This window comes from Podarcis pityusensis, assembly GCF_964106645.2.
Source record: "Podarcis pityusensis genome assembly, chromosome: W".
NCBI classification, from domain to species: domain Eukaryota; kingdom Metazoa; phylum Chordata; class Lepidosauria; order Squamata; family Lacertidae; genus Podarcis; species Podarcis pityusensis.
Genome location: NC_138045.1, coordinates 27,348,846 through 27,361,491, shown reverse-complemented (window position 1 = coordinate 27,361,491; position 12,646 = coordinate 27,348,846). Strand labels below are relative to the sequence as shown.

The following is a 12,646-nucleotide window of genomic DNA, read 5'->3' as shown; positions in this document are numbered from 1 at the left end:
ATTCCAAGGTTTTTTATCCATAAAATCCAGATTTCTAATTGTTTGAGAATCGATCGCTTCTCCGTGCAAGCCTGGGGCTGCGCTTTCAGGAGAGTAGAAATGGCTTCCCGTTGCGCCCACTTCTCCGCCTCTCCGTTCTCTTCACTCCTTTTTCGGAGCTACCTGACAACCAGGCTATCAGCTAAAGGTTTTGCCGGGTTCCTGAACCCCTGGATAATCCTCCGGGGTGTTCTGGGGGGGGGGGGGCGGCGCCCATGCAACTCCCCCCTTTTCTCTCCTAAAGCTCGGATTCCTCTTAACGAGTAGAATCCCGCTTGCGCTCGTTCCGCGATCGACGGAAGTCCTCGAGTCCCTTTTCCAAGTTTCCGCTGAGAACCTCCACTTGGAGACTTACACCATGGAGGTGAGGGAATGCCTCGCAACTCAAACTCAAACAGGGTTTGAAGGCTGCCTGCCACCTTTTCTTGCCCCTCTGGCTGATACTTCTGGTGACCCTAGATCCTCACTGCTTAGCAACAGGGATGAAGGGCCTGGCAGTCACTGTGGGTAGCAGAATAAGGCATGCTGGAGATAGGAACATAGGAAGCTGACATACAGGTGAAACTCGGAAAATTAGAATATCATGGAAAATCAACACAGACTGTTAACTTTATAGTCCTTCTCCTTTTCCCTAGTTCCATCTCTCCTTTCGCTGCTTTTCTTCTCTTCTCTTCCTGATTTTTTAATTAGTCCCTCCCTTCTCCTGAACAACGCTACGCCATATTTGCCATCCTTATAAGTTAGTGTTTTATGTAAGTTCGAAGTTAAAAGTTAAAAATTATCGCCTTCTCTTATTTCCTTGATTTTCCTGTGTCTTTCCCTTTCCCTCCTCTAGCTGTGCTGACGACTTAGGTATTTTAATTCAGTTTCTTTCACTGGGCTCATGCCACTTCCAAGTGAGAACAAAAGCCGCTTTCAAGTGAGAACAAAAGACAGATTAAGTCTTTTAATTCAGCTTCTTCCCCGGGGCTAACACCGCTGCAGAGTAAAGCATGAAGCTGTTTTCTTTTTCTTGCTGATATTTTCTGGAAATTCCTGCGTTGTTATTTAAGTATAATGAGAAGGATTTCCAATGTATTTAAAATATAGTCTCCTGATCTTTGCTCCTTATGCACTGATCTTTCAGGGTCTCTTTAAAGTACTAGGCAGTTCACTTTCTTGATATAAATCCAGCAGACCCTCTTCTCCTTAATCGCTCCTTATTTCTTTAGTCCTTAGTTAAGGGGATTGAGGAATTTGGAAATTTTGCCGCTGTTCTTACCGTTTGGGGTTTTGAGGCTTGCTGATGAGGATTGCTCGTGCCCTCGCGTCTAGGCTCCCTCTGTCACCTCGCCTCCTAGATGGGACATTGATTTCAGCGAGTTCCCTTTTTTAACGCTGCCGGATCCTGACAAACCTTTGAGGGTGGAGACAGATGCTTCAGATCGGGCCATCGGAGCAGTACTGTTGCAACGAGGTCCAGGGGAGGATTGGAGGCCTTGTGCCTTTTTCTCTCGGAAGCTGAGCAAATCGGAGCAAAATTACACCATTTGTCCTCCCAGTTGAACGACGTGGCCCAGGGAGAGAGGGAAAAATAGTGGAAGTGAACAGCTGGCTTCGCAAATGGTGTAAACAGGAACGGTTTGGATTCTTAGATCATGGACTGCAGTTTCTTGAAGATGGACTTCTGGCAAGCGATGGGCTGCACCTCACAACGGTTGGGAGAAATGTTTTTGCCACAAATCTCAGAAACCTCATCAGGAGGGCTTTAAACTGACTAATGTGGGGGAGGGAGACAGTGCTCCTGAAGGCAGGAGTCTATCAATTGATGAAGATGATCATCCAAATGTCATAGACCAAATGGAGCAAACAGCACGCAGACCTAGTGGTGGGAGGAAAAAATCCTTAAATAAGAGACACGGGGGAATGATTAATGGACTTCAATGTCTGTACACTAATGCGCAAAGCATGGGAAATAAACAAGATGAGCTTGAGCTCTTGGTACAGCAAACTAAATATGACATAATAGGCATCACTGAAACCTGGTGGGATAAGTCCCACGATTGGAATGTAATAATGGGGGGATACAATCTATTTCAGAGAAACAGACCAGACAAGAAAGGAGGAGGTGTGGCGTTATATGTCAGGGATGTGTATACCTGTGAAGAGATCCAAGATTTAGAACCTCAAAGCCAAAGTGAGAGCATTTGGGTCAAAATTAAGGGAGAGAAGAATAACAGTGACCTCATTGTGGGAGTTTACTATAGATCCCCAAGCCAAATGGAGGACATAGATGATGCCTTCCTGGAACAGATGGCCAAGCATGCAAAAGGAAGGGAGATAGTAGTAATGGGGGACTTCAATTACCCGGATATTTGTTGGATGTCAAACTCAGCCAAGAGCATAAGGTCAAACAGATTCCTCACTGGCCTTGCAGACAACTTCATTGTCCAGAAAGTGGGAGAAGCAACAAGAGAAACAGCCATTTTAGATCTGGTCCTAACCAATGTTGATGACCTGGTTAGTGGGGTAGAAGTGGAAGGATCATTAGGCGCGAGTGATCATGCTCTTCTGAAGTTTACTATACAGCGGAAAGGAGCAGCCAAGCATACTAGGACTCAATTTCTTGACTTTAAGAAAGCCAACTTCATAAAACTTAGGGAAGTGCTGGGTGAGATCCCATGGACAGTAATACTAAAAGGAAAGGGAGTTCATGATGGCTGGGAGTTTGTTAAGAGGGAGATACTAAAAGCACAACGACAGGCAATACCAATGAGACAGAAACATGGAAGGTGCCTAAAGAAGCCAGGGTGGCTATCTAAAGAACTTTTAACTGAGTTAAGATTAAAAAAGGATGTGTACAAAAAATGGAAAAGGGGGAAACCACCAAAGAGGAATTCAAACAAATAGCCAGCACGTGTAGACACAAAGTCAGAAAAGCTAAAGCACAGAATGAACTCAGGCTTGCTAGAGAGGTTAAAAGCAACAAAAAAGGCTTTTCTGGGTATGTTCGTAGCAAAAGGAAGAACAAAGAAACAGTGGGGTCACTCAGAGGAGAAGATGGTGAAATGCAAACAGGGGACACAGAAAGGGCTGAACTCCTCAATGCCTTCTTTGCCTCAGTCTTCTCCGATAAAGAAAACAATGCCCGACCTGAAGAATTTGGAGCAAATGATTCAGCAAAGGAAACACAGCCCAGAATAACTAAGGAGATAGTACAAGAATACTTGGCTAGTTTAGATGTATTCAAGTCTCCAGGGCCAGATGAACTGCATCCAAGAGTATTAAAAGAACTGGCAGATGTGATCTCAGAACCACTGGCAGTCATCTTTGAGAATTCCTGGAGAACAGGCGAAGTCCCGGCAGACTGGAGGAGGGCAAATGTTGTCCCTATTTTCAAAAAGGGGAAAAGAGAGGACCCAAATAATTACCGCCCAGTCAGTCTGACATCAATACCAGGGAAGATTCTGGAGCAGATCATTAAGCAAACAGTCTGTGAGCACCTAGAAAGGAATGCTGTGATCACCAATAGTCAGCATGGATTTCTGAAAAATAAGTCATGTCAGACTAACCTGATCTCGTTTTTTGACAGAATTACAAGCCTGGTAGATGAAGGGAACACAGTGGATGTAGCCTACCTTGATTTCAGCAAGGCATTTGACAAGGTGCCCCATGATATTCTTGTAAAGAAGCTGGTAAAATGTGGTCTTGACTATGCTACCACTCAGTGGATTTGTAACTGGATGACTGACCGAACCCAAAGGGTGCTCATCAATGGTTCCTCTTCATCCTGGAGAAGAGTGACTAGTGGGGTGCCACGGGGTTCTGTCTTGGGCCCGGTCTTATTCAACATCTTTATCAACGACTTGGATGATGGACTCAAGGGCATCCTGATCAAATTTGCAGATGACACCAAACTGGGAGGGGTGGCTAACACCCCAGAGGACAGGATCACACTTCAAAATGACCTTGACAGATTAGAGAACTGGGCCAAAACAAACCAGATGAATTTTAACAGGGAGAAATGAAAAGTATTGCACTTGGGCAAAAAAAATGAGAGGCACAAATACAAGATGGGGGACACCTGGCTTGAGAGCAGTACATGTGAAAAGGATCTAGGAGTCTTGGTTGACCACAAACTTGACATGAGCCAACAGTGTGACGCGGCAGCTAAAAAAGCCAATGCAATTCTGGGCTGCATCAATAGGAGTATAGCATCTAGATCAAGGGAAGTAATAGTGCCACTGTATTCTGCTCTGGTCAGACCTCACCTGGAGTACTGTGTCCAGTTCTGGGCACCACAGTTCAAGAAGGACACTGACAAACTGGAACGTGTCCAGAGGAGGGCAACCAAAATGGTCAAAGGCCTGGAAACGATGCCTTATGAGGAACGGCTAAGGGAGCTGGGCATGTTTAGCCTGGAGAAGAGGAGGTTAAGGGGTGATATGATAGCCATGTTCAAATATATAAAAGGATGTCACATAGAGGAGGGAGAAAGGTTGTTTTCTGCTGCTCCAGAGAAGCGGACACGGAGCAATGGATCCAAACTACAAGAAAGAAGATTCCACCTAAACATTAGGAAGAACTTCCTGACAGTAAGAGCTGTTCGACAGTGGAATTTGCTGCCAAGGAGTGTGGTGGAGTCTCCTTCTTTGGAGGTCTTTAAGCAGAGGCTTGACAACCATATGTCAGGAGTGCTCTGATGGTGTTTCCTGCTTGGCAGGGGGTTGGACTCGATGGCCCTTGTGGTCTCTTCCAACTCTATGATTCTATGATTCTATGAATTGTTGGCCATTTATGCGGCTTTTAAGCAGTGGAGACATTTTCTGATTGGGGCGCAGCAGCCGATCCAGGTGCGGACAGACCACAAGAACCTGGAATATTGGTGGACAGCGCGCGTGCTCTGTCAGAGGCAGACCCCTTGGGCGCAGTATTTTGCTAATTTTAACTTTAAGATCCAATACGTACCAGGGGAGCAGAACGTGAGGGCGGATGCGCTCTCCAGGAAGCCTGAGTACATGGAAGAGGAAGGGCCCCCCATGGCCAGACAAATGTTCCAGGAGGACAAATGGACTTGTGGGGGAGCACTGGCAGGGGAGGCAGAACTGGCTGGACTCACCAGACATGATGAGTTTGCTCAACCTAAAATGAGGGAGCTCAAGGAAGGTCTGGGAGCAAATGGGGGCTTTGAGGAGAAAGGGGGGCTGTTGTTCTACAAAGGGGCACTTTGAGGCCAAAGTCCTCAAACAGCTCCATGACAACCCCACAGCTGAGCATTTTGGGCAACATAAGACCATGTTGTTAGTCACAAGGCAGTTCTGGTGGCCCAAGGTAAGGGGGGATGTACGGGAATATGTCCGGGGGTGCGACAGGTGTCAGAGAGCCAAGGGGGAAAGGGCAGCACCGGTGGGGTTACTAGAACCCTTACCGAAACCGGGGAGACCCTAGGAGGTGGTGTCCATAGATTTCATGACGGATCTTCCCAGGTCACAAGGTAAGATGCTGTTGGTGGATCACATCTTTCGACTGCATGGAGTCCCCTCGAGGGTAATCTCTGACCGCAGAAGGCAGTTCACCTCGTGTTTCTGGCACAAACTCATGAGCTTGTTGCAGGTATAGGTGAACTTCTCGACAGCAAGACACCCAGAAACCAACGGACAGGCCGAGAGAGCGAACGCCATTTTGCAGCAGTACTTGCGCTGTTACAGTTTTTGAATTAACAGAGGAGGAGGACAATTCTTTCATAGGTTTCCCCCCCTCTCCCGCAAACGCCTGTGAGTGGGAAGCAGCTATGGACCCCACCAATGGGGAGGGGGGTGGATGTCAGGGAACTGCCATTGGAACAGGGGTGGGAAACAGAAGGGAAGTTGTGTTACAGGGGGCCTCCAAAAATCTTGTGAAGCAGTTTCTCTTCCGGTGATGAGAAAAGCCCCACCTCCAGTGGGGAAGAGATAAAAGGACCAGAGGATGCTGGTGGGACCCTCAACACTGCTCCTGGCCAAGCCGGCCAGGAGGGAAGCACATCCCTTCCATCGCCCACCCTGTGCAGAAGTCTAAAGAGCAAAGAGGGAAGGAAAAGGCTGGGAGTAACAAGATTTTTATGTTGGGGGAGGTCCAGGAAACAACCACTCCCGGACTCTGCTAGCAATTGAGGCAGACATGGGGTTCTGCACTGTGAATTGTTTTGCACCAAATAAAACCTGTAAAAGACAGGTTGGAGTCCGGCCTAGTTACTCGTGAGCAACCACCCTTGCCATCTGACAGCCATCTGACAGACCAGACTGGCAAGGTTGTAAGGCACAAAACCAGATTGGTCGCCAGAGGTTTTTCACAGGACAGGATTATCACGAGACCTACTCACCCACCGTCAAGTATGAGAGCATTAGGCTAATGCTCCAGATTGCTGCAGAGGAGAAACTGCACGTTTCTCATCACGATGTGAACACTGCTTTTTTGTACAGGGTTTTGGGGGAGGAGCTGTACATGCTTCCACCTGATGGAGTGCAGGTAAAGAAGGGAATGGTCTGTAAACTACAGAAATCCCTATATGGTCTCAAGCAGAGTGCCAGGTGTTGGAACACAAAACGCACTGAGAAATTGCTTTCTCTAGGTTTTCACCAAGGCAAAGCTGAGCCATGTGTGTTTGTCAAAGAGGAGGGGCAAAGCAAACTGTATTTGTTGCAGCTGGGGCAGATGAAGGTGCCTAGTTGTGCCGCTGTAGAAGCAGTATGGTGTTTCTTCCCTCTGCGCTCCTTCAAGTGGTCATTCTTCCCATGACCACATTGACTGTCTCCAGGTACTACAGTCATGTGCAAGGAATTCCCACACAACAGGGCTGATGTTGCCAGCCTTCTTGTCACATTTGCAGACATCTTTGTAACACAGAGTTGGTCTGCCAACAAGCCTGGTTCATGAAACCAGCCCCCTGTAGAGCACACCCTTGGGCAGGCATGATCGCTGGTTAGTTTAATCCAACCCCTGTGGCAGTTTATTTCCTGGGGTAAAATCCTAAAAAATCTTCAACAACGTCGACCCTAAAAAAGCTCAGCAATTTCAATCTTAAAAAAAGGTCAACAACTTTGGTTGGCCCTTTGGCCCTCAAGGCCCTTCACTTCAAATCTGGCTCTCTTTGAAAAAAGTTTGGACACCACTGTCCTTGGGGATTCTTCCATCTTCCATTCTGTGGACATGGCCAAGCCAGTGTAGATGTTGCTGAGACAGGAGTTTGAACATGCTGGGATTGCAGGCCTGGGAGAGCACATCTTTGTTTGAAACTCTGTCTTGCCATGTGATGCCCAGAATCTTCCTGATGCAGCACATGTGAGAGGCGTTGAGGCGCTGCTCCTGGCAGTTGTAAGTTGTCCACAAGTCAACACACAGTGTGCAATAGCAGCGTGCTCAACACGCAAACCTGGTAGACGACCTTCATCTTGGTATTACAGTCATACTTTGGGTTGAAGTTGCTTCAGGTTGAGCGCTTTAGGGTTGCGCTCTGCGGCGACCCGGAAGTAACGGAACACGTTACTTCCAGGTTTCGCCACTCGCACACGCTCAGACGGTCAAAATGACGTCACACGCATGCATAGAAACGGCGAATCGCGACCCACGCATGCGCAGACGCGGGTTGCGTTTGCTTCAGGGTGTGAATGGGGCTCTGGAACGGATCCCGTTCATATCCAGAGGTACCACTGTAGATGTTAGCATCCCATTCTCCCATACCCTTTGGAGAGGCAAGCCATTGCCAAAGCTGCCTTGCCAATATGCTTGTCCAGCTCAGCATTAATGGAAAGGTTGCTGGTTATGGTGGAGCCCAGGTAAACAAAATTGCCTACCACCTCAAGTGTGTGGTCACCAGTGCTGATGCGTGGAGTGCTGGGGGCGTTCTCACCCAGGATGTTGGTCTTCATCAGACTGGTGGTATGGCCAAATTCCATGCAGGCTTGGACAAAAGAGTTGATGTGTCTTTGTGGAGCTTCCTTGGAGAGAACTGTCAAGGCTGCGTCATCTGCAAACATCTCTCAGATAAGGACTCACCACATTTTTGCCTTGGTACAGAGATGTGTCAGGTTGAACAAACCCTGTCGCTCCTCGAATGAAAGTATACACTGTCTTCAGTCAAGGATGAATTCATGAGACCAGCAGGGAGAAGAATATGCCAAAGAGAGTTTGGGTGAGAACACAGCCCTGTTTCACACCCTAAAAGCTTAAATGTGTTAAGTCGTCTTCTTCTTCTTTTAGAATATGTTTTATTGCTTTTACATGTAATTTAAAATACAATGAACTACAACAATAGCAGGTAGCCTGTCATTTCTTGGGAAAAGTCTAATAGCAGCATGAAATTAGAACCATTACTTGGAACAAGTTTATGGACTTGAAGTCTCTCCAGATGCTTTCACATGGGTCTGAGGGTATTATCTGAAAATGGTTGATACAGACCATAATGAACAAGATATTCCCCAAGTGATCCTATGCAAGATATTCCACAAATAATTAGGACACAAATCTCACGCAGCCTTCACCCTGTGCTGGCTAGGACTGATGAGAACTTTAGTCCAAAACACCTGGAGAGCACTAGGTTTTCAAAGACTGCTCTAACCCAACTTTGCAACTGCCTCTGCCGGCGTTTAAGTCTAGTGGTGGGCAGACCGAAGGCTTGCAGGATCTATTGTGTCTCTATGTGTGTGTCTGTGTTTTACTAGAACCTGCAGATCTACTAATCTGCAGATCTACTAACCAAAGCTGGATAGGGGTGTGGCCTAGGGAGAGGATGTGTAGCCCAGGAAGAGTTCTGTACCTGAGGTTCCCCATCCCTGCTTCAAGTGATGCTATCCCCCCCCCCAAAAAAAAACCCCAGGTCTTCTAGCTTCTGTCATTGCCGTACCTCATCATCAAATATCTGTCCGTAGACTTTCCCACTGGGGACGACACGGGACACCCTCACTAGAGTCATGTTGCAGACTTTTCCTAGGCGCTTGATTGGTTTGCAGCTGAACTTTTTCTTGGGTTAGCTGAGAAAAAGGAAAATGCAGTGAAAGAGAAAGAAAGAAAGAATTGAATGGTTTGGTGTCATTCCTTGAATGATGTTGGGAATGGCGAGTGGGGAAGAAACTGCTGTGAACAAGACTTTTTTGTAATTGCATGGCACCTCGAACTGACTCATATATCAGCAGTAAATGCCAGTGTATTTCAGTGGGGTTTTATGATATTATAGCTGCAGTCTTATTTGCAACTGTGGACTCCCTCCCCATTATCTGCCATTAATGTTTTAATGTTGTATTTTAATCTTGTTTTTTAAATTGTATTTTAATCAACTTGTTTTTATTATTGGTTGTTAGCCGCCCTGAGCCTCGTCTTGGCTGGGGAGGGTGGGGTATAAATAAATTTTTTTTTTATTATTATTATTTACCTATCTGGGTGCCAGTGCCCGGAGCAATTTTAAATAAAATTGTCATTTATTTATACAATTAATGATTGCATTTAATTGTGCAAATTTATTTACAGCACTTATTTATGCAAATCATCAAATGCAATTAAGCAATAACCAAGAGTGGGGTCCCCTCTCCCTCCCCAAGTCCTGTGCTGATAGTTGGGGAGAAGAGAAAAATGGCTTTTGTGGCTCGCATCAGGTCCTGCCATGAGGGATACATTTGAGATCCAAACTAAATGTGATGGGAGGGACGGATTCATACCATGTGCTGCTCTCCCAGAATGCTTAGCAGGGCATGTGGCTGCTTTCTCCCTTAGGGCAAAGGAAAGGAATGCAACTCATTGCAACGTATTGGGGGGGCCTCTCCTCTTCAACATCTCTTCCTGCCTTCCCGCAGTTGCCCCTCTCTCACCTGACAGCGAACCTTACCTGAGGAACCCTTGGAAAGCCAATCCTAAAAGCTGCCTCAAGGCAGCTAGGCCAAGAACAGCATCTTTTGGTTGCCATGGTGAATATCAAGAGCAGGGAATAGGAAGGAATGGAGAAAGTGTGTGTTACTCTCTCGCGGGATTCAACGGGATTCAACATGGCTGCTCTGGCGACGAGTTGTTGCTGTAGAGATGTGGAAAGTGGTTTTTTAATTTATGGGCGGCAGGGGCTTGTTTTTGTCTTACGAGTTCGTCATTGTGTCCTGGTCACTTATAGAGTAATCATGTTAGAAACAGCGATAACAGTGTTTTATAGAGGACTAGTTGTTATCGTTGTTTTCCTCCATAATTCCCCCCACCAGAATATTGCTCGGTAAATAAGAGTCCGAGCATGTACAGAGTCTTTCCGACTTGAATCCTTTTTAAACTTAGAATAACGTCAAGATGCTTCTGCATTTTGAATCCTGCTTTTCAATGCAAGATTCCCTGCATTGAAGGTTACCACCTTTCCGTGTGTTTCTTTTGGGGGGGGGCGAGAGATTGTAAAAATGTGTTGTTTTTAAAAAGTTGGGAAGTAGCAAAAATCACCACACACCAGCCACGGAGCTGTATGGCTGATTTCATTAGTATACACGTGTTTTTGTCAGGACACAGGTGTGCATCCAGAGTTTATGGAGGGGATTTGCTTGGGTAACTGGGGAGAAATTGTTTTGCATCTCCTTATAAAATGAGATCACAGGCCCTGGCTGGTGGCAAAATCAAAACTCCATTTTCAGAGGCAGTCTATCCACACCAGGAACTGAGGACAAGCAACAGGAGAAGGGTACTTCTTTAAGACCTTGATTGTGAACTTACAGATGCAGATAAGAAAAGCTTCTTGTCCTTCCGGTTGATCGCGAGCGCCATCACAGTAGGAGGTCTCTTCGTCGGAGGAGACCTCGGTACATCAAAGGCGGGGGAAACCGCTCCAGCACAGCGGACCCCCAGGAAAAAACTCAAATCAAGCATTTTGAGGACATGGGATCCGGCAGGCGTCAAAAGCAGGCTCCCCCCCCCCCCAGTAAGCTCTGTTTTGAGCTCCTAGAGCGAGGGGGTTGGAGCTGCGACCCATCGGATAGAACGCTTCCTTTGATGGTACGAAGCTGCGAGACTTTGAGGCATTAGCGGTGAATTCTTCCAACGCTAAAATCATTTAAGGACTGTACCATGAGTACTTTTTACATTTGGATTAAATTTTGGAACAATTTGGAGATGGGTAAGGGAATTTAAAAATGGAAGCCAGTCCCTACCTGCTGACAGATTGGGAAAGCAGAGACGTTTCTGAAGCCAAGAGAAAAGATTTAGAGACTTTTAAATTTCCAAAGACTGAATTTATTAACCCTCCAAAAGCAGGTGAAGGGGGGGAGAGAATTTAACATTACTGAAATACCTCCGAAAGCTTTTAAAAAGGACTTTTAAAAGCTGCTTGACTCTCTGGAAACGGTGACCCAGTCAGAGCAGCGAGCAGCCATTGTGAGGTAACAATAAAAGGAATGTTGTTACTTTCATTTCCTACTTGGTTACTATGAAGTTCTGCAGCGGTCTGAGCTGAAACATTTTAACCCTTCAAGTGAAAACTGGCAACATATCCTTATTTGAATTGCTTGAGGAATGAAAAAGGAAAATAAGTAAGAACGGCAGGCTGGAAAAATTGGGACTGTATTTTAACTGCCTTGTCCCGTAAACTGGAGCTGTTGTCTGACTTCCAGCTCATTACTCCTGACTGTTTTGAAATAAAAGTATCTTTGAGCTTGGAAATCTGAGTTACTAGCGGAGTTATGGCTGGTGAGCCTGGGAAAAAGCCACAAACAAGGAGAATCTAAAGACCAGGCTTTCCAAGAGCAAATATTAGAGTTTATGAAAGATAATAAGCAGGGTTTGCAGAGTCTTGCAACAGAGGTCAGAGCTAATACTCTCTGTCTACAAGAATTTTAAAAGACTTTGGAATTCTGTGCAAAGATCTCCAAAGTTGTAGGTTTACAGAAAAGAGTATCAGAGATTGAAACTGTTAAACTTTTGGACTTAGAAAGATCACAGGAAGAGGCCCAATCAGCAATAGCTTTTTTACAGCTTAAGGAAAGAGAGACATATCTTCGTTTCAGAGGCCTACCAGAGATTGAACAAGGAAATTTGAAAGAGTGTTTGGTCCAGGAATTTGTGTCCTTTGGGGACCTAACAAAGGAAGAGGTGGAATCTACAATTGTAAAGGCCTATAGATTTGGAACTAGAGGAAAAAAGGACTCAAAAATTTTAAGTGATTGTATGGGAGTCTTTCAAACAAAGGATCAAAGAGATAAAATTTTGGGATTGCATTACAAGAAGAATTTTGAAGTACAACAACATTTAACTGTTTTATCTAAAGAAATCCCAAAAATTTTCTTGGCAAAAAGAAATAACTATTTGGATCTTACAAGTGCTTCGAGAAGAAAAAATATCTTCTTTCGATGGGAATTTCCGCAAGGCCTTTCATTTAAATGTCAGCAAAGGAAACATTGAATCAGGTCAACCAAAGAAAAGAGAAGATTTTTAGAAAAGAACGCTAGTGATTTTGGATTTGACACAGGAGCAGGAGTTGGATCAGCCACAGGTGCAGGTTCAGGATCAGGATTAGGACTTGGGGCAGGAATCGGACCTCCAGATTTGGACTGAGATAACATGGTATTAAGAATTTTATCTTGGAATGTTAACGGAATTAATTCACGGCCTAAAAGAAATAAAATTCAACATGTGCTGA

General features: G+C 45.6%; 1 long non-coding RNA gene across 1 annotated transcript in view; it reads right to left on the bottom strand.

Annotated features, from left to right (window-relative positions):
* LOC308467830 overlaps positions 1-9,942 on the bottom strand; it is a 95,969-nt gene extending 86,027 nt beyond the window's left edge. Inside the window, exons 1-2 of the long non-coding RNA XR_013981325.1 lie at positions 9,875-9,942; positions 8,900-9,026 (exon numbers count right to left, since the gene is read on the bottom strand). This is a non-coding gene — a long non-coding RNA (uncharacterized lncRNA). The remainder of the gene's footprint in view (positions 1-8,899; positions 9,027-9,874) is intronic.
* Between the last annotated feature and the right edge of the window lie 2,704 nt (positions 9,943-12,646).